Source organism: Nipponia nippon, unplaced genomic scaffold (genome assembly GCF_047370975.1).
Source record: "Nipponia nippon isolate SJK-2023a ecotype South Korea unplaced genomic scaffold, ASM4737097v1 scaffold_3, whole genome shotgun sequence".
NCBI lineage: Eukaryota > Metazoa > Chordata > Aves > Pelecaniformes > Threskiornithidae > Nipponia > Nipponia nippon.
The window spans coordinates 127,260,437-127,282,056 of record NW_028262347.1 but is presented as its reverse complement, the minus strand read 5'-3'; the positions used below and the strand labels follow the sequence as shown (position 1 = coordinate 127,282,056).

At 53.5% G+C, this 21,620-nt stretch overlaps 1 long non-coding RNA gene across 1 annotated transcript; it reads right to left on the bottom strand.

Annotated features, from left to right (window-relative positions):
- Positions 1 to 4,557: 4,557 nt before the first annotated feature.
- Positions 4,558 to 7,690, bottom strand: LOC148054909 (uncharacterized). Its single transcript, XR_015706828.1, has 3 exons — positions 7,571 to 7,690; positions 7,209 to 7,318; positions 4,558 to 4,985 (listed from the first exon to the last, which is right to left on the bottom strand). It is a non-coding gene; the product is annotated as an uncharacterized LOC148054909 (long non-coding RNA).
- Positions 7,691 to 21,620: the final 13,930 nt, after the last annotated feature.

Here is a 21,620-nt window from a genome sequence, read left to right as displayed (position 1 = left end):
CGCTCCTTCCTCCTCATGCTCTTCTTCTGCTCCAGTGTGGGCTCCTCTCCACAGGGCCACAGGTGCTGCCAGCAGCCTGCTCCAGCGCAAGCTCTCCATAGGGTCACAGCTTCCTTCAGGCACATCCACCTGTTGCGGCACGGGGTCCTCCATGGGCTGCGAGTGCATGTCTGCTCCACCGCGGACCTCCACGGGCTCCAGGAGGACGACCTGCCTCACCGTGGCCTTCACCACAGCCTGCAGGGGAATCTCTGCTCCGGTGCCTGGAGCACCTCCTCCCCCTCCTTCTTCACCGACCTTAGTGTCTGCAGGGCTGTTTCACACTCACGTTTTCTCTATCGCAGCATCTGCGCAGCATTTTTTACCCCCTCTTAAATGTCCGTTCCAGAAGCACAACCAGCATTGCCGATGGGCTCAGCTTGGACCGGCTGCAGATCCATCTTGGAGCCGGAAGTGGCTGTGCCTGACATGGGGGGCAACTCCTGGTGTCTTCTCGCAGAACCCACCCCTGCAGCCCCTGCCCTGCCCCACCTAACAAAACCTTGCCACGTAAACCCAATCCAACAGCGATCGCCTGCAGGACAGAGAAGGGGGACTGAAAAATAGGGAAAGGGAGCCACAGAGGGAGAGGTACAGGGGGGGAAAAAATAGCGATGGGCTACAGGCCAGAGAGGAGGAAGTGACAGGGAATCAGCCTGAGAGAGATGGAGAAAAACAAAGAATAGCGATGGGCCACAGGGCAGAGAGGGAGGATTTTAAAAAGGGGACAGTGAGGTGGACAGAGATAAACTGAGAAATGCCAAAAAACCTTGATGAGCTGAAGGGGAAAGACTGAAGCTGAAGGGGAATTAAAGAATAGGGACATGGAGCCAGACAAAGAGAGAACGATAAAGACAAAAAGCAGCTATGGGACAGAGAGGGAAGAAGTTAAAAGACAGGGACGGGGACCTGGAACGAGAGAATTTAAGAAAGAAAAAGTCTATCTAGAATACAGAGCAGGGACAGAGGAATTAAAAAATAGGGATGTAGTAAAGATAAGGGCTGGCGACCGGAAGATCACGTGCTGTACGGAAAGAGTTAAGGGTCGACCCTCCCTTGTCTCCGCCCCTTATAACATGACACACCTACTGCTGGGGGTATAAAGCCCGGGTCGGCTGGAGATCTAGTGGGATAACCTTGATGTGTAGTGTTTGCTACACAGTGGTGACCCCGACGTGATCAGGCAACAGCGATGGAGCTCGCGGAACTCATAAAGGTACTAAAGTCGGTAACGACAAGGGTGCTCAAGAGGGGGTTTGCGGCAAGGCGGCGCCGACCTGCTGCACGTGGTGTGCTGATGGGGCAGGAATCTCCTGGGAACGAAAAGCCAACAAGTTTAGTTTCGGAGGGGACACAGGCTGGCTGGGAAGGAGTGGCCTGTGGGACACAGACGGAACCGTTGTTACTGGGGGCTGAGCCAACGGAGGAAGGGGAGGTGCAAGGAGACTATGGCGCAGCGGGAACAAAAGAGTCGGGAAAGGTGTTCCCGATACAAGTGGGGAGTTTAGAGCGGCCGCCCACGGAACCTTCGGCACCTCCTGCACCGGCGGATCTGCCACTTCCTCAATACCCCTGGGGCGAGTTGCAACAATGTGTGGAAAGGGAGCTGACTGATAGGTTGCTGGACTGGGTCCCGGGGGCTGATGTGGGATCCCAGCAGTATCGTGAACTACGTGAAGGAAGATGGCGGGAAGGAGAAAAAGAAGGCAAAACACCTGAGGACGCCCCATTGTATCCCAGTGATCGACGAGTGCTGGACACACAGAGAGCGGAGCGCAGGACATCGAGGGGGGGTGGTAGGGCTCCCCCGGCACTGTCAGTGATACCTGAGCCACCAGAGGGAACCCCTATCCCTAGGGCAATGGGAAATCAAACTGGTATTCCCTCACAGTGGAGGGAGCCTGTACACGATTACCCCATGAGCTCTGATAGCAGTGAGGGCGAAGGGGGTGACGAGGGATCCTCGATTGTTGCTCATCCGCCCCCGCTTCCGAGACGGACTAACGAGGTTTCAAGGGAACTCGAGGCATTGATCAGCCGATTGAGAGGGGTGGTGGCAAATGCGGAAAGTCTTATGCCAGGGGGAATGCCGAAAGAGAGGGCAAACGGGACAGATTGGCAGATGATTGCAAAAAATTGTGTCTTGGAAGGAGTGCGATTCCAGGCCCCTCCGATTCAAGCATTTCCTATCCGAGCAGCCCCAGGTGGAGGATATGAGTGGCAACCGTTAGATGCAAAGTTGGTGAAAGAATTGGTCACAACGGTGAAAAGTCATGGATTAAATTCCCCAGAGACCCAAGTCGTATTGAAGGTCTAAGACCACACCCCTGTGGGGAGATAATCCAGGTACTCCATTTTTTGCCAGCTAGTGCCATAGTTGAACAACCCACCGGAGGCCGCACAGTTTTTACCGACGCGTCATCGATTACTGGGAAAGCTGTCGTTACATGGCAGGAGGATGGTCAGTGGACCCACATTAGTTATCAAGATCAAGGGCAATCCGTGCAGTATCTTGAGGCCAAAGCGGTATGGATGGCTCTCACTCAATGGCCCGAAGAGGCCTTGGATCTAATCACAGACTCTTGCTATGTATATAAGTTACTGAAGAAGTGCCGATGGGCACTTGGGGCAACGTCAGAGATTGCCGGAATGTTGCTCACCGCACTGCAAATGAGAACCGCTCCTGTCTGTCCTATCCATGTTAATAGTCATAGTTCCATACCGAGTTTTCTTTCTGCTGGGAATGAAATAGCGGACAGCTTAGCAAAGAGCGTACTGGCGGTTGAAGAAACTTCTAACCTAAGGCGAGCTTTCCGCCTGCATGAGCTCCTCCACTGTGGAGCTCGCGGTTTAGCTAGGCTCGCTGGCATTACGTTGCAAGATGCTCGCTCTGTGATTGCTGCTTGTCCTGTGTGTTCCAAAGGTCCCCTCTGGGAGGCAGGGGTAAACCCTCGAGGGTTGCAGCCCAACCAAATATGGCAGTCTGATGTTACGATTTATGAACCCTTTAATCCACGTAAGTATCTGCATGTCACAGTTGATACCTGCAGTGGAGTTATTTTAGCCACTATGCATGCTAAACAAAATGCTCTCTCAGTTATTTTACATTGGCAGGACTGTATGGCGCAACTTGGCATCCCACAAAAAATTAAAACAGATAATGGAGCGGCATATGTCAGCAAGAAGACAAAGGACTTTTGCGTGCGCTGGGATATTCAGTTGAGTCATGGCATTCCCTATAACAGTACGGGCCAAAGCATTGTAGAACGCGCGCACCGCACATTAAAAGAGTTACTCGACCGACTTAGGGAGGGGGAAAAGATAAGCCCAGGAACAGGGGTTCCCCCTCCCCTTGACCCTCCCTTATTTCGGGCACAGCGTCTGTTGACGACGGCACTAATTACCTTAAATCATACCATTCGAGGGAACACCTATAAAACCCAGACTGCAACCCAGGCACATTTCCGGCTCGATGAGAACGAAGGGCCTTACCCTTTGGTTCAAGTACGGGACCTGCAAACCCGTGAATGGGGGGGCCCTTATTCCCTCCGTTGCTTGGGACGTGGGTATGCGTGTGTGCAAACCGAGAAAGGGACGCTAGAATGGGTACCCAGTCGAAATATTCGACCGTATAGACATTAATCAATCTATTGAGTCTTATCTTGACAGGTTACCATTTCCCTATGCATCCTGATGGTGTGGGGGAGTAATGAGGGAGCCGCGACGAACTACTGGCTGGACTGGGCAAAATCTATGAACGTAACGGATGCGTGCCTGTATAAGTCTTACCATATATCGATTATTTTACACGCAGCTTCCCCAGCAAGATCCAGAACTACTGGAGCTAAGGGAGGGGGAAATGTAGTAAAGATAAGGGCTGGCGACCGGAAGATCACGTGCTGTACGGAAAGAGTTAAGGGTCGACCCTCCCTTGTCTCCGCCCCTTATAACATGACACACCTACTGCTGGGGGTATAAAGCCCGGGTCGGCTGGAGATCTAGTGGGATAACCTTGATGTGTAGTGTTTGCTACACAGGGACATGAAGACAGAGAGGTGAGAGGTGGGAATTGTGAAGGGCTAAAGGGCAGGCGAGGAAAAATTTAAAAAGTTGGGATAGGAAGACAGACATAGATGAAGAAAGACAAAAAGAGTTATGGGCTGCAGGACACAGACAGAGGATGAAAAAAGGACAGGGAACAGGACAGAAGCGCAGAGAGAGAAAGAAAACATAGGGGTAGAACAACAGATAAAGAGGGGGACTTGGAGAATGAGGGAGGGAGAGGTGCGGGGAAGTGGAAAAAAATGACAGCAGCAAGAGAAAGAGAAGGCGGGGCAGGGAAGGACCAGGATGCAGAATAGGGACGACACGGCCCCAAGGGTCCAGGACTCCCTGCAGCTCCCGCTCTCCAAGCCGCTTGGAGAACTGGACACCTCAGACGTGTCTTTCTCTCTCTCTCTCTCTCCTGGCCCCGTAGCTCCGGTTGCTTGACTGTCATTCACCTAAGAGAACAGACTGGTGTCTTACAGCTCTTACAATACAAGGCCTCCCAGATACATAGCCTCGCACGTGCACGTGTTACCTGGCTGTACTGTGCTTCCAGCTACGCATACGGACCCTGCAATGCACGTTGGCAATTGGATCTGCTGAGGGCTATGCTAAGAGGGATCCTTCCTCACACTGAGAGGCAGGCTGTCTCCTGTCTGCAGCTGGAGGCAGCTGCCGGCTGGCTCCTCTTTATTTTATTCTTCAGCTGCTTTACCTTTTTCCGACTTCTCCAGCTTCAGCTGCGGCAGCTCCTGTCCACAGCCAGGAAGCGTCCAGCTGTCCATTTTTGCCCATGCCACTAGGAAAATGAGGCCAAAGGCAAGCCACACAAACCTGAGCCAGATGCAATCACCAGCGTCCCTGGAGAGGAACCGCCAACCGAGTCCTCAGTGCTGCCTCTGGGAGAGGGAAAGAACAAGCAACCAACCATTATCCACAGGGATGACTGCAGCTCTCCTCAGGCAGGAACCCCTCCTTCTGCAGGAGCTGCTGGAGACGCCGCTCTTTCCCTGAACTGAAGCTAATAGCACCTGCATTTAAGGAGAATAAATCATATTCAAGGGCCAGCTTGCTGCCACGAGGACAGGGTTTGGGGGCGGTCCATGCCTACAGGACAGGCTTCAGGGGAGGTGCTGGAGCTGGGGGCAGCTGCCTGGGGCGAGCAGGGCTGGAGGAGTTTTGGTAAGTTGGAGAGGCACCCAGCGCCTTTTCCAGAGGGTGGGGGCAGCCATCTCCTGCCCCTCTTCCTGCATCCTCTCCACCAGCTCTCAGAATATCCCTGGACCTGCCCTGATGGGGCCTGACTCCAACTGACTTCAGCCTGTTGCACTGGTGGGTTGGAAACATCCTCGCGACTTGTCGGCATTCTCCAGCAGGCATGCCCCAGCAGCACCATCCCCTGGGGCTGCAGCCCTTTTACACAGAGGGGCCATCACCATCAGCCTCACCGGGCCCCCTGGGGCTCCTCCGGCCACAGCCCACAGCTGCGGCCATGGCCCCTGACACCCACCGTGTAACCTGCTCCCCTGGACTCTCTGACAGCCACTCACCAAGTACAAAGGAGTACAACCACAGCCGTGAGTGCAAAGGAGACAGCAAGTGCTTATTCGTTAATGCATATAAGTCCCGGGAGTGAGTCTGCTATGGGGTTCGCTGCCTGTACACTCATCCTTCCCCTGGGACAAGTTGGCAGTTGTTACTGGAGCAGCAGATACAAAAAATGAAAATACAACGATAGGGAGCAGGACAGAAGAACAGAAAGAGGAAAAGTAAAATGAGGGAGGACTGAGGAGCAGAGAAAGAAAGGTACAGGGAAAAGGACAGGGAGATAGACAAGTCGATAAAAAAGGGGATGAGGAGCCCTGCAGGGACATGGCAGAAGAAAAACAGGGTCAGGGAGCAGGACAGAGGAAAAGAGAGAGAAAATGATGAGCAAGGAGCCAAACAGACAGATCAAGAGAGAAATCAAATGAGAGGAATAAGGGAGGGAGGGAGACAAAAAGACAGGGAACAAGCCAGAGGAATTGAAGAGAAAGAGAGAGAGAGAGAGATTGGGACAAAGAGAGGGAGAAAGAAAAACCATCGCTGGGCTGCAGGATGAGAAAAAAGGGAGCAGAACAGAGGGGAATAATGGGACAGCGAGCCGGGCAGGGGCAGTATAGTGAGAAACAATGGGAGAACAAGTGCTATGGAGATATACAGACAAAGAGTTACAGGGAAGATGGAGGACAGAGAGAAAAGAGAAAAGGGGCATGGAGCAGGGAAGAGATGGTGAAAGAAACATTAGAGACAGAGAGAGGAGGAGAGTGACAGCAGCAAGGCAGAAAGACGACGAAAGAACAAACCAGTGACGGGTAGCAGGCCAGAGGGACGAGGAAAGACTGGAGGAAGGACAGAGCGATCTAGGAAACAGGTGAGGGACAGGGAGCCAGAAAGTGGGATACTGCAAGAGAGAGAGGGACAGGGAGCAGGATGCTGTGATGGAGAACAAACGAGAACAACAGAAAGAACTACAGAGAGGTGGACCATGAGAACAAACAGGAACAGAGAGGGGAAGCAATAAAAAACAGGGACAGGGAGCAGAACAAAGGGTCAGAAAGAGTAAGAGATGAACAGGAAGGAGGACAGGGACAGTGAGATACGGAATACAAAAAAAACCAGCAACAGTGAGCAAGACAAGGGGATAGAGAAAGGAAGGGAAGAAGGGAGGGAGGAGAGACATAGGAAGGCAGGGACACAGAGCGGCATGTACAGGTGCAAAGAGGAAAAGAACATCAGGGAACAGGACAGAGAAAGAGATGGATTCAGATCAGGACAAAAAGATGGAAAAGGGAAAAACAACAATGGGCTGCAGGACAGAGACAGAGGATAACAAAAGAAAGGAGAAGGAGCAGGCCAAAGGCGCAGAGAGAGAAAAAAAGCAGGGGGTGGTAGAACAAGATGGATAAAGGGAGAGAGGAAAAGGGAGCAGTGCAGAAAAACAGAGAAAAGAGAACGGGTACAGGGAAGAACAAAAAAAGAAAAATCACAGCAGCATGCAAAAGAGAGAGGGCCAGGGAAGGGGCAGGGAGGGACCGGGGCACAGACAAGGGGTGACAGGTCCCCAAGGGCCCGGGACTCACCACAGCTCTCGCTCTCGGTGCTGCTGGGAGAACTGGCCAGTTGAGATGCTTCTTCCTCCTTCTCTCCTCCCTTCCTCTTCTGTAACTCCAGTCACTCGGCTGTCCTCCACCTAAGAGAATACGTGGATATCTTACAGCTCTTATGAGACAAGGTTTCCTAGACATGTAGCCTCGCTTGCTCGTGCACTACGCGGCTGTACCACACTTTGGGTTATGCATACAGGCCCTGTGGTGCACATCGGCTGTCTGGCCTGCAGTGCACTACAAAGAGGGATCCCTTCCCACCCAGAGGGGCAGGCTCTCTCTTGCCTGCAGTGGGAGGCAGTGGTCAGCCAGATGGCCTTCCGTTTCTTCTTCTTTACCTTTCTCCAGCCTCTCCGGCTTCAGCCGCGGCAGCTCCTGTCCACAGCCAGTAAGCGCTCCGCCTGTCCCTTTTCACCCCCACACCGCAAAGAGAGTGAGGTCAGGCAGAGACAACCCACGCAAGCCTGAGGCAGGTGCTGTCAGCAGCATCCCCACGGGAGGAATGGACAACCGCGTCCTCAGCATGGCCTCTAGCACAGGGAAAGAAGAAGCGGCGACCGTTATTACCGTAGATCACCCCTGGCCTAAGCCCTTCCTTCTGCAGAGGCTTCTGGAGACACTGCTCCTTCCCCGCACTGCTGGTAACGGCACCCGCGTTAAGGGACAATCCAGCCCACTTGAGAGCCAGCTTGTGGTCTTCACAACAGGGCTTGGGGGCGATCTGGTGCTATGGGACAGGCTTCAGGGGAGGTGCTGGAGCAGGGGGCAGCTGCACGGGGTGAGCGGGGCCAGGAGAGGCTCAGGGGGAGCTCTGGTGAGTTGGGGAGGTGCCCTGCCTCTGCGCCTAGGGGATATCCGCCTCCTTCCCCTCTTCCCTTCTATCAGCTTTTAGGTAACTCCCTGGGGCTGCCCTGGCCCAGCTCGCCTCCAGCAGACCAAGAGCCTGCTGCAGCGGGCAGGTTGAAGCTTCCTGTCCCACCACCCCCGGGCAGCCAGCAGGCAGGAGACACCCCTGCACACTCAAAGGAGCTCGCTCACCTCCCTGGTGCTCCTGGCCCTTACCCACCACCGCCAATCGTGCCCGGCATGCCACCACGCTGTGGTAACAGCGAAGAAGGCGGCGTCGGCGGCAACAGCGAGCACCCAGCGCGCAGCGATTGCCCATGGGCGGCGGCAGCGCTGCCGTCTGCATTTTGCACGCCAAGCACCTGCCGACAGCACGCCCGCAGGGCGGAAGCGGCGTTTCCTTACCAGCAGGCAGCAACGAGCGCAGCGGCATGACTCCGCAGGCACCGCAGCATCCTATTGCCGTTACCGGTGCCGGCAGCATGGATCATGTGGGCTGCACCGCGCCTGCACAGATCCCGGGCGGCAGCTCCGAGAGTCGGGAGGCGCGCTGCTTCTTGGGGAGTAGCCATAGCTGGAAGCCCGCAGAAAAACACACAAAACCTGCAACAAAACTGCACCTAGTGCCGCAGGGGCCGCGGCGATAGCAACGACTACGGTGCACCGAAAGCGCCCGAGAGCAATGCGGCTTCCAGGCACCCATGTCCATATATACTACACCTCCCAGCATGCCCCGGGGACCCAACATGGCCGACCGGAAGCCCCGTGCAGCAATCCATGCTTTCTGACCCTGCGGGGACACCGTTCCCCTCGCCGCTGACGTACTCGGAAGCCCTGCCGAGAACCCCCGCGGCTCCGAGCACCCCCACCGCCGGCAACGACCCAGGGCGGCGCCAACCTGCCCGGCTCAGGGCAGCCCCTCCCGCCCGGCTCCGGCCACCGGCGCCCTCCCACTACCCAGCCCCGACGCGGCTCGGCGCCCGGCCCCGCACCGGCGCGGTGCCCCCCCGCCGCCCGGCCCCGGACCGGCGCGGCGCCCGCCCGGCCCCGGCGCGGCGCCGCTCGGCACGGAAGCCCCCCGCCGCCCGGCTCCGGACCGGCGCGGCGCCCCCCACCGCCCGGCTCCGGACCGGCGCGGCCCCCGCCCGACTCCGGGCTGATCTCGCCACCGGCCCCGACCCGGCGCGCCCCCCCCTCGCCCGGCTCCGGGAAGCCCCGCCCGCCCGGCTTCCACACGGCACCGCACCCTCCCCGCTCCGTGCCTCCCGCCGGCCCGGCCGCTGCCCCCCAGGCACCGCCGCCCTCCTCGGGGCTTCCCCGCTCACCTCCTCCCTGCCTGCAGCCGCAGCCCAACGACCGCTCCGCTCCGCCCCGGGCTCCCGCTGGCCCCTCCGCGGGGGGAAGCTGCGCCCACCGCGCGATGCCCGCACCGCGCATGGTCTGGGAGGAATTCCAGTTTAATCTCTGTGGGCTGGACGACCTTCTGTATCATCCAGGGGACTTCTCGTTTCACCTCTATGCTCTGGAGGGCCTTCTCGATGGTCTGGGTGGACTTTCGGTGTCATCTCCATGGTCTGCGGAGCCGCCCTATACTCCGGGAGGACTTCCGCTTTCATCTCGATGGTCTGAAGGACAGTCTTTAGAATCTGGGAGGACTTTCTGTCTCCTCTCTATGGTCTGGAGGACCCTCTCGATGGTCTGGGTGGACTTTCGGTGTCATCTCCATGGTCTGCGGAGCCGCCCTATACTCCGGGAGGACTTCCGCTTGCATCTCTATCATCTGAAGGACAGTCTTTCGAATCTGGGATGACTTTCTGTCTCCTCTCTATGGTCTGGAGGACCCTCTCGATGGTCTGGGTGGTCTTTCTGTGTCATCTCCATGGTCTGCGGAGCCGCCCTATACTCCGGGAGGACTTCCGCTTGCATCTCGATGGTCTGAAGGACAGTCTTTAGAATCTGGGACGACTTTCTGTCTTATCTCTATGGTCTGGACGACCTTCTCTGTGATCCGGGAGGACTGTGTCGGCCATTTTAGTGGTTTGGACGAGTTATTTTTTTGCCGGGGGGGGTTTGGTTTTTTAATCTTTTGTATGCTCTGTGCAGCCGCAGCCCAACGACCGCTCCGCTCCGCCCCGGGCTCCCGCTGGCCCCTCCGCAGGGGGAAGCTCCACCCACGGTGCGATGCCCGCCCCCGATGCACCTCGCATGTGCTGGCGAAGCTCCGCCCCCCCAGCGGTAAACCCCGCCCTCTGCAGCAAAGCTCTGCCGTGCACACAGCACGCATGCGCCGGTGAAGCTCCGCCCCTCGACAAAGCTCCGCCCTCACATGGCAAAGCTCCGCCCCCCCGCAGCAAAGCTCCGCCCCTGAGACAGCGCGCATGCGCAGACAAAGCTCCGCCCTTCACAGCAAACCTCCGCCCTCCCACGGCAAAGCTCCGCCCCCCCCCGCAGCAAAGCTCTGTCCCCAACTCATCGCGCATGTGCCGATGAAGCTCCGCCCTCACACAGCAAAGCTCCGCCCTCACACAGCAAAGCTCCGCCCTCACCCGGCAAAGCTCCGCCCCCCCGCGGCAAGGCTCCGCCCCCGACGCATCGCGCATGTGCTGGTCAAGCTCCGCCCTCACCCGGCAAAGCTCCGCCCTCACCTGGCAAGGCTCCGCCCCCCCGCAGCAAAGCTCCGCCCCCGAGGCAGCCTGCATGCGCGGCAAAGCTCCGCCTTTCACATCAAAGCTCCGCCCCCACGGCAAAGCTCCGCCCCAAGACAGCACGCATGCGCCAGTGAAGCTCCGCCCTCACACGGCAAAGCTCCGCCTTACCACCGCTAGGCTCCGTCCCCCCGCGGCTAAGCTCCACCCCAACACAGTGCGCAGGCGTGGTCTCCAGGGGCGGGGCCTGTCGCTAGGGGTGGTGCCCTTCCCCTGCCCGGGGGCATCCAGGGGCGGGGCCCGTCGCTAGGGGCGGTGCCGCTCCACACCAGGACCGGGGCATTCGGCGGGGCGGGGCTGCAGCGGAGGCGGACGCCGCGGGGCGGGGCTGCAGCGGAGGCGGACGCGGCAGTGCTAGCAGCGGCAAGCGCCTCCCGTGCGGCGAGAGCGGCGCTTCCTTACCGGGAGGCAGCAACGGCTGCGGCGGCAGCACCCCGCGGCCACCGCGCTGTCGCATGCCCGTTACCGGCCACCGGCACCGGCGACCACGGGGACGCCACCGCCCCTGCGCGGCTCCCGCCCTGCAGTACCCGCTTTTGGCCGCCAGGCGGCAGCACCACACCAAGCCCGGCGCTCCGACCGCGCCCCGCGGGGAGAAAGGACTCGCCCCCCGGCCCGCCTGGGGCCGCCCGCAGCCGCCGCCGCCGCCGCCGCCGCCTTACGGGGGGGCGGGGGGTGTCACAAGCCTCGCCCTTCTCTGCCCCTGCTCCCGCTCACAGCCCACGCAGCCACAGCCACCGCCTCGCCACCAAAAAGCACCCAAGCGGCTCGAGCATTTCAGTCCTCTGCACTTGACAGCTTGCAGCGGCTGCTGGCCCTTTCTCTCCGCGCCCCCCACCCCAGCACCCAGCCGGGGGACGCAGCACAGGGAACCTGGTCAATACCTTTGCCTCGCCTCGGCTTTTTTGCCCCCAGAGCAAGCCCCAGGGAGTGCTGGATTCATCTGCATGTGGCATCAGGGGTGGGAGAGTGACACCAGCGAGTCAACAGACCCTGGAGAGATTTTAGTAAAAAAAATAAAAAGATCAGAACCAGAAGGGTAAAACTGAGAAAATTCACGGATTGAGATAAAACCAGTTCAACAACCACAGCCACCATTACAGAAAAGAGGAAAACTAAAAATCTAAGAGAAAAACAAAAGCCAATGCAGACAAGCCATACAAATGAAAACAATTGCTCACCACCAAGCGACTGATGCTCCGCCAGTCCCTGAGCCGCAGCCCCCCGCCAGCCTCCCCCCTCATTTTATGGCTGGACGTGACGCACACGGTGCGGGATGTCCCCTTGGTCGGCCGGGGTCCGCTGTCCCAGCCCCCTCCCCTCCCAGCTCTCTGTGCCCCCGCCTGCTCGCCGGCGGGGCAGGGTGAGGAGCAGAAAGGGCCTTGACTCTGTGCAAGTGCTGCTCGGTGACTAAAACATCCCTGCGTGTGTTATCAACACTTTTTCCAGCACAAATCCAAAACACAGGGGCAGGGAGAGTGGGATGGGCGCAGGGTGCAGGTGGTGTCTTGCGGAAACAGTAATTTTCCAATTCGCAAAACTACTAAATGCTTGTGCCTTGGGAACGGAATTTGGGAGGGAGCTCAAAGAGATGAAAGTGTTTGTGTAAGTAACAAACTGTGGGCAACTAACGGCTCCAGCCTTGAGGAAGAGCTCACAGACCGATAAAAGGGAGCATCTCGGCACCAAAGACTGGACGGTGGCCAGAGAAGCGTGAAGTTTGATCAAACTGCAGAAAGTGGGTGAAAGGTAGAATGTGGCGAGGGGAGATCGTGACCGCCGACTCAATTCAGGACCGAAAAGACTTGCCCCCCCACCTGAAAGGGGCACGCGTGCTAATTTACATAGCAAGCGAGGCTAATTTAAGTACAGCAAACCAATAGTGTATGAAATGTTAATCACCAGCCGATAAGTGTAAATTTAGGCAGGTTTATACCAATCTTGTAACCTGACAAATACACTGCCGGTTTGTGTGAGGGTGTGCCTGATTTGTGGGAAATCGCCAAGCACCCAGCTTTGCGCAGACCTGAAATAAGTGATCAATGTCTCTCCTGAGTGGGTGGTTATTGGGCCGTTGCACACCGGGCAAAGGATCCGCCTTTCGGACAAGAGTTTTGGCGACCGCGATGGGACAGCCGTGAAGCCTTGCCCGGAGCGACTCGCCGGCCACCGGAGGGGAGAAGCTGTTCTTCGGATTCCAGCGCGCGCCGACCTGTTTGTTCGGGGACTCTGCGAGTGCTCTCCTTGTCCGGAGCGGGCAAACGACTCAAAGGTGCAGCGCGTAAATCAGAGACACTGTAAGGGGAGCTGTATAAACGGTAAAAGTACGAGTTATTCGTGAACGCTTGACAGTGATGACTGGAGTGCCTGAAAAAGGGGATAAGACCATTCTTTTTGGGTAAAAATATGGGAGCGGGACAAGGGGCAGGAAAGTCTGCTGAACCTCCCCTTTGCTCTCCGTTAGGATACATCCTGCAATACCGGAATAAGTTTGGTGGGGATCCCCTAAGTAAAAGAAAGTTAAAAGAATACTGCAGTCAATGGTGGCCGATGTATAAATTGGATGATGGGGAAAAATGGCCAGATATGAGAACTCTGAATTATAATACTATTTTGCAGCTCGTTATTTTGTAGAAGGCAGGATAAATGGGATGAAATACGTGGATTTGTTCTTTTCTTTAAGAAATGATTATAAGACAACAAGAAAATGCAAATTGTTGGTATCTGATTCAAATGTCTTGATGACGGAGTATAAAAATAAATTGCCTCGGTGTTGTTCTGCTTCTAGCATTGGGAAAAGGTGTTTGAAAGTGGAAGCTGGAGAAGAGGATGCGCAGCTGATGGTGTCCCCGGGAAGGGAAGGGGACAGTGTTGTTGGCAGGGAGAGAAGCAGCGAAGGACGTGAGTCCCATTGTGGGCAGAACTCGGGCGCAGCAGAACCCCGTTATTCGGGCTCCGTTGCGCCAGGCGGTAGGACCGGACGGAACGCCTGTCTCTGTGACAGTACCTTTTTCAGCCTCAGAGTTAATGAATTGGAAGGAGTCTGCTGGGTCATATCGGGAAAATCTGGAAAAAATGTATCGGTCCTTTAAATTGATAATTGAAAATCATAACCCGGATTGGAAAGATATGCAGGCATTGCTTAGTACTTTATTTCTCCCTGAGGAGAAGAGAATGGTGTTAGGAAAAGCTCCAGAGGACAATATCAGGTTAAATACCAGGGGCGGTCCAGGTCATTTTATGCCAATACAAGAACCAGATTGGGATCAGAATATTAGTGCGGACAGATTGATGATCAAAAGGTATCAGCAGTTAATTTTGTGTGGGGTAAAGCAGGGGGTACCTAGACCCAAAAATCTTGCAAAGTTCTATCAGGTGGTTCAGAGTAAAAATGAAGACCCTTCTGCTTTCTATGAGAGGCTGTGTGAAACTGCTAGAAAATGGATGGATTTGAATCCGGATGATGAAGCAAATGGGAGGATGTTCAGTATGGTGTTTATTGGGCAGTCGGTGCAGGATATAAAGAGACTGTTACGGAAAGTCGATGGGGACAGGGGTATGTCAATAACTGGGATGAGAGAGAAAGAAAAGAGAAACAGAATAGAATGAAGTTGCAAGCATCTTCGCTGGCAGCAGCAATAAATGGGAATAATAGTAGAAGGAAAGGTAGGGGTGGAAGTAGAGTAAGAGGGGGACGAGGCCGGGAAGAGGGTCACAAAACCTAACCCTGGTGGGGCCAAAGCACCGTGCAGCCTGTAAACAGGAGGGACGCTGGAAGAATGAACGCCCGAGCCCAAAGGGGCTAGAGGAGCAGGATCGGGTAAGAAATGCCCACCTTATGATGTCAGAGGATTCAGACAATGAAGGAAGGGCACCGGGGGAAAACATTAAGGTCTCCCCAGATGATCCCCTGGTTTCAGTTCAGCTGGCGAATCAGACGGTTAAATTTTTAGTTGACATAGGAGCAATATATTCTCTATTAAACAGTTGTAAAGGACCTATGAGTAAATTCTCAATGTCAGTAATTGGTGCCACGGGAAAACGAGAGATTAGAACTTTCTTTCAACGATTAAGTGTGAAATGGGAAACAAAGCACTTACACATGAATTTTTGAATATGCCAGAATGTCCCCTACCTCTGATGGGAAGGGATTTATTGAATAAATTGGGAGCACAGATAACTTTTTCATGAGAATAAAGTTCAATTGCATATTCCACAAAATAACGCCTGGGAGGCACAAGCATATATGTTACAGGAATTGTCAGAAACGAAGAATGCCGAAAATAAGGAAGAACAAATTGAAGCGCCCTCTGAAATCATGAATGCAGCGGTTCCCTTTGAATGGGCAACTGAGAAACCTGGATCAAGAGATTACTGGCATTATTAATAATAATCCTGTTAGCTTTTGTATGTCTGTATGTACTTCTACAATGCACCTGTAGGTGTTGCTTGGCCAGCAATCCGGCACAAAAATGACTTATCTAAGGAATACCCTTAGACAAGTCTTAAAAGGGGGAAATGATGTCTTGCAGAAACAGTCATTTTCCAATTAGCAAAACTCCTAACCGCTTGTGCCTTGGGAACGGAATTTGGGAGGGAGCTCAAAGAGATGAAAGTGTTTGTGTAAGTAACAAACTGTGGGCAGCTAACGGCTCCAGCCTTGAGGAAGAGCTCACAGACCGATAAAAGGGAGCATCTCGGTACCAAAGACTGGACGGTGGCCAGAGAAGCGTGAAGTTTGATCAAACTGCAGAAAGTGGGTGAAAGGTAAACGTGGCGAGAGGAGATCGTGACCGCCGACTCAATTCAGGACCGAAAAGACTTGCCCCCCCACCTGAAAGGGGCACGCGTGCTAATTTACATAGCAAGCGAGGCTAATTTAAGTACAGCAAACCAATAGTGTATGAAATGTTAATCACCAGCCGATAAGTGTAAATTTAGGCAGGTTTATACCGATCTTGTAACCTGATAAATACACTGCCGTTTTGTGTGAGGGTGTGCCTGATTTGTGGGAAATCGCCAAGCACCCAGCTTTGCGCAGACCTGAAATAAGTGATCAGTGTCTCTCCTGAGTGGGTGGTTATTGGGCCGTTGCACACCGGGCAAAGGATCCGCCTTTCGGACAACACAGGGAGTGGGTGGGGGGTGTTGGAGTTTGGGTGGGGGCAATGGGCAGATGGGGGGGTGCAGGCAGCGCCCCAGGGGTCCAGAAGCAAAGGGGCTATGGGAGGGGGGAGCAGGGGAGCGGGGGCACAAGACCGGAGGGCAGGGGACGCGGGGAGCACGTCACGGGGAAAAAAAAACCCCGCACGGGGGGAAAAACCTTGTGTGGGGGGACGTTTGGGTGGAGAGCACTTGGGAGGGCGCAGAGACAGGCAGAGGAGGACGGGGGGGCGGAGACGGACACGGACAGACAGCGGCTGTGTGTGGATAGAAAGGTGCACGGGGGGACACGGGTGGGGATGACCTACACCAGGGGGTCCGCCCGGCATAATCCACAGCAGATAACTCACCTGGGATAAGCCGCAACGGATAGTCCGCTCCGGAGAAGGAATCCACGCCAGAGAACAAATCCACTTCAGATAATTCCCAGCAATGCTCCTCGAACTGCCAGCATTTCACCCCAATTTTTGCCAAAATTAGCAGTGTTTTTTGGTGGGGTTTGGTTTGTTTTTTGGTTGTTTTTTGTTTTGGTTGTTTGTGGGTTTTTTTTTTTTGGCTTTGACATCATACAAAACTCGGGGGTTTCTGCTTTCCAAAATATTCAGTTCTGGGGTTTTCCGGCGCTTTTCCACAACATAACAATGGGTCATTTTTGGTTTTGGTTTTCTGCGTTAACATGGGGGGGGGGGCAGTGTTTGCTTTCCAGCTGCACAAATCCAGGCGGATTCGGCTTTCCTGGGAGCCCCAAACTGTGTTGCTGCCCCCCTCCAAATTGTGTGGCCCCGCAGGGGAAAGTCCCCGTTTGGGGGAAACTGGCCCCAAAGCGGGATGGGAAAAGGGGGAAGGGACAGCTTTGGGAAGTGCTTTTATACCTGCAAGAGAGATTCGAGGGGGAGGTCGAGTTTTTAAATCCCTTCTATAAACAGGGTTTCTTTGCATTTTATAAACCTTCTGTAGCATAGACATTTACACTTAGGTAGCTAGTTACACATACATATATTCAGGCAACAGATACCTTTGATGCATATTACCTGTTTACACTGTTATATCTATTGACATGTACGTGGCTATTTACACTTATTATATAGAACATCTATTTAGATTAGCTAGCTGTTTAGACTTGGATATTTTGACACTTTGATATCTTAGACTTCCCTCTTTAGACTTAGATACCTACTTACAATTCTGTCTATTTAGTCTTAGTTATCTGTTTACACTTCCATAGAACCTTTTACTCGGTGACACACGGTAAGCGTAGAGAGCTCTACCTATCCAGACTTTTCTCTGTTTTAAATTCCTTCATATCCATCATCTCTTTTTGCATTTTAAACTCCTTTATTTCTTCACATATAGACAAGTTCTTTTTTATTTTAAAACCCTATCTATCTCCATTTAGATTTTTTAATAGTCTAAAACCCTTTATATAATATAGCAGATACAGGTTTGTATTTTGAAATCCTTTTTTTATATATATATAAGTGAATATTATTTTTTTATATATATATATATAAAGGCGAGAGATTTTTCTCTACTGCAATGCCTCACACCTGTATTTACAGTTTTTAATGTTTTTAATGAATTTTCAGGCATTTTGGGGCTGTGACCCCCCCCCCTTCTCTGGGGGGGAACCTCCCCGTGACACCTCCATCCCCCACTCACCTGCTCCTCTGTTTCATCATCACACCCCCCGCCCCCAGGGACGTTGGGGTGCCCCAAATGACATCATCACCCCCCAGGCCCCTCCACACTTTTTCATCACCCCCCCAAAAAAGGCACAAAACAAGGAAAACAGCCCCGACCGGCAGCTCGCTACTTTAATAATGCCGTTTACATATGTAGGCGCCCCCCCGAAAAGGGGAGCTCCGCCAGAGAAATAAAATGGGGGCAGCCCCCCCCAGCCCCTGTCCCGCAAGCCGGCGGCTGCCCCACGCCGCGGGGGGAGCCTGCCAGGGGACGGTGACGCACCTCTCGCTCAGGCTCTGCTCTGCCGTGCTCCCCCTCCGTTCCCGCGCTGGCTTGGGCTTATCCAAGGGCTGCAGTCCCTTAGGGGTTTATCCGCTTCAAGTGGAGCCTTATCTACGAGCCAGTCTCTCCAGGAGTATACCTGCTGCGGCACAGACTTCTCCACAGTCACTTAGAGGTGCACCTGTTCCAGCGTGGCCTTCTCCACAGGCCACAATGCTTTCCAAGATATACTGGCTCCAGCATGGCCTTACCCACAGCCACGTTCTCTTCAGAAGGAAACCTACTCCAACATGGCCTTACCCATGCCCACACGCCTTGAGGTGCTCCAGCATGAGCTCATGCACAGCCACCAATGCTTCAAGGTGTACCTGCTGCAGCACAGACTCATCCACAGCCACCAGTGCTTCGAGGGGTACTTTCTCCAGCGTGGCCTTCTCCTTCAGCCACAATCCTTTCAGAGGTATACCTGCTGCGGCACAGACGCAACCATGGCCACAGACGCTTTGAGACATACCTGCTCTGGCATGGGCTTACCACATCCACGGATGCTTCGGGGTGTCCTGCTCCCGCGTGGACTCATCCACAGGTCGCAGTCCCTCTGACTCAAGGTCAGCTGTCCTGGCCGTGCCCCCTCCCAGCTTCTTGTGCACCTGGCAGAGCATGGGAACCTGAAAAGTCCTTGACCAGTATAAACACTACTCAGCAACAAACAAGACATCACTGTGTTATCAACATTATTCTCATCCTAAATCCAAAACACAGCACTACACCAGCTACTAAGAAGAAATTTCACTCTAACCCAGCTGAAATGAGTACAAGTCCTTGCACTGCTGCTGCGCATCTTGCTGGCTCGGTCGATAAAGCTGGAAGCGAAGCGTAACGCTTTTGAGGGTAAAAGGAAAACCAGAGGACAAATCGCAGCAATTCACTTCATACTAAAAAAGCTGTGGGTGTGTTTACAGACATCCAATAAAAATAATTCTGCTGGAGAAGGATTGGATTTTCCTTTTGCATTAATTTAACTTGCACAGCTGTGAATCGATACCAGCAGATTATCTGTCTCCAAGATACGCAGTTATCATTTGACCAGGGTTTTTTTGCGCCTTACGTCATTAGGAGCGACATCTGGCCAGCCGCGCTGCCCGAGAGAGATGCTACTGAACTGCCAGGGAAACGCACCCTTGAAAGCCAGACAGAAAGAAAGTACTTCAGAGCACTCCGTCAAACGAGCGGGGGGGAAAAAAATCCGTAACGTTCAGTTGCCTCTCCTGGTCAACGTTTACAACAAATACCTAACGGCTTAAATACACCTAAGCAATTGTACGCCACAGCTAGTTGGCAGTTAAAGTTGAAACAATGCCACAGCTAGTTGGCAGTTACAGTTGAAACAACGCAAGGCAGTTTGCATAGACAATTTTAACTTTTTTTTTTTTCCTAAAGTTACATCTAGGGTAGAAAAATCAGTGAGAGAAGAGATCCCCCATACGGTTTTACTTTGCGGGCGGAATCCAATCCCCGGGGCTGCAATGCCTAAGGCTACCAAAAAGGACCGGCAGATTTGCTAACGCTTTTGGCTGCACCGAAGCACGCAGAGGAACGCGTGTTGATGACATCTCGGCTGTTGCAACTGAGAACCAGCGATGCCATCAACTTCCGGAAGACGTGCTGTGCTCGGGTCTTTGGAAGCAAACGGACTTTTTTTTTTTTTTTTTTTTTTAAGAGAGCGGAAAGTCTCGCTGCTGCTGACTTCTACTGCCAAGCGCATCATCTCTGAAGATCCCCACTCTGATGGGGAGTTCATAAAACACAACTTCTTTGAATGAGAAAGATTTCCATTCTGGAAAATCTCTTTCCAACTGAAGTAAGAAACCACACGCTGTAGGTTAAGGAAAAAGGACGCTGCCGAAGCAGTAACTCACCGAAACCACGTCAGGACTCGCTGTCGCTACTTACAAGGCTGGCAATGCTTCCCGGGAAAGCGACGCCGATTCCTCCTCTTTTGTCCACGTCTCTCCTTGGACCTGGATCGCTTTTAGTATGGGTGCCAGTATCTCAGTAAGCTTTTCAAGTACTACTCTAAGATATTTTCAAAACTTATTGACTGAAAAAGCACACAGCTTCTATGACGAAAACAAAGCCTGTTTCTTCTGAACGCCTGAACTCTTACAAACGGCGTCTTTCCTCTTTTAGGACGCAACTATTTTCCCGATATCATTTCCTAGTAAGCGCACAGAAACAGAAGATTGCGCTTTCAGGAAGGCAAAATAAACGGAGGGAAGTCGGCTTTGCACAGGCAGAACACGCTCCAGCGCAGACCTTCTTTTCCTTTTAGGATCTGCGTTAAAATAGTTCCTAGAAAAACTACAGAAGGAAGGAGAGCTGGCGCATTCTTGACGTTAACTTTGAAGTCCATGCTCCAAGCGCCTTAGGAAAAACGTGGACACGCATCGCGGACGTACCTTGTACTCGCAGACCGCTACGGATCACAGCAGCGTGCAAAAGAGAGGGGGCCAGGGGAGCGGCAGGGAGGGCCTGGCACTCACCGCAGCTCTCGCTCTCGGCACTGCCGGGAGAATTGACCAGTTCAGACGCTTCTTTCTCCTTCTCTCCTCCCTTCCTCTTCTGTAACTCCGGTCGCTTGGCTGTCCTCTACCTAAGAGGAAATGTAGGTGTCTTTCAGCTCTTACGAGACAATGCTTCCTAGGCACGTAACCTCTGTCTCTCATGCGCTACGCAGCTCTACCGCGCTGTGGTTTACATGTATCAGCCCTGCGGTGGATGTTGGTGGTCTTGATACCTGCGAATATAGATAGAAGCTATCACTTCAAGTCGTTAGAATCATTGCACAACAGATGTAACCAAACAAAAGTAAATCTTTGTGATTAGTTAGGACAGTTGTAAGATAAGACGCTCCTGAATAATCCCCCTTCAGACAACTAGGCCTTGGGAGAGCAGATGTGTGAAACCATAAAGTAAGAAAGAAAGGTGCAAAATGACCATTAGACCACAACAAACCGACCTTGAAGGACATCGTATACGTGATCCCAGAACTGAGTTTGCGCAGAAGTAAAGGTCAGTCAGCGAACACAGTGAAGACGACTACGAGCTTTCATCTGAAGACCCCAAAGATCACCTGAAGACCACTATGGAAGACAACTGCACATGCGGATTGGACATTTACATATGTTAATAAGTTCCAGAAAATCTCATGTTTATGTAAACAAATTCTCGGAAGTCCTATGAATGTGTATGATTTCATAGTATGTAATTACTGAAGGTTTACCAAGCTGTTGTAGCCCTCATGGTGGAATGATCCCCAGTGCTGTCCAGCACCACGATAAAGAATGCCTGCTTTCTAAAATGCCAAAACTAAGTTTTAGAGAGTGAATTATTTCGCCGCTTTCCGGTAACAGATTTTGGCACCCCAGGTGGGACCCTGCTCTTGAACATCGATGGATCTGAGGGACTGTGGGACCTCCCTCTGGCACCGAGGGATTCTCAGGGAGAACCTCCGATCCCCGGACCGAAGAGCTCTGAGCCAGGACCGGCAATAAGGTAAAGGCATTCTTTCAGCGTTGTTTTCTGTTGCCTGCCCGTCAGTCCTAGCGAAAGCTGCACAGGGTTGGGCTGAATCCCTGGGGCAAAGGGAAAGGACCCTTGGATCCAAACTGAAGGATAGGTCTCCTTCCAGAAACTGAGGCTGGGGAGT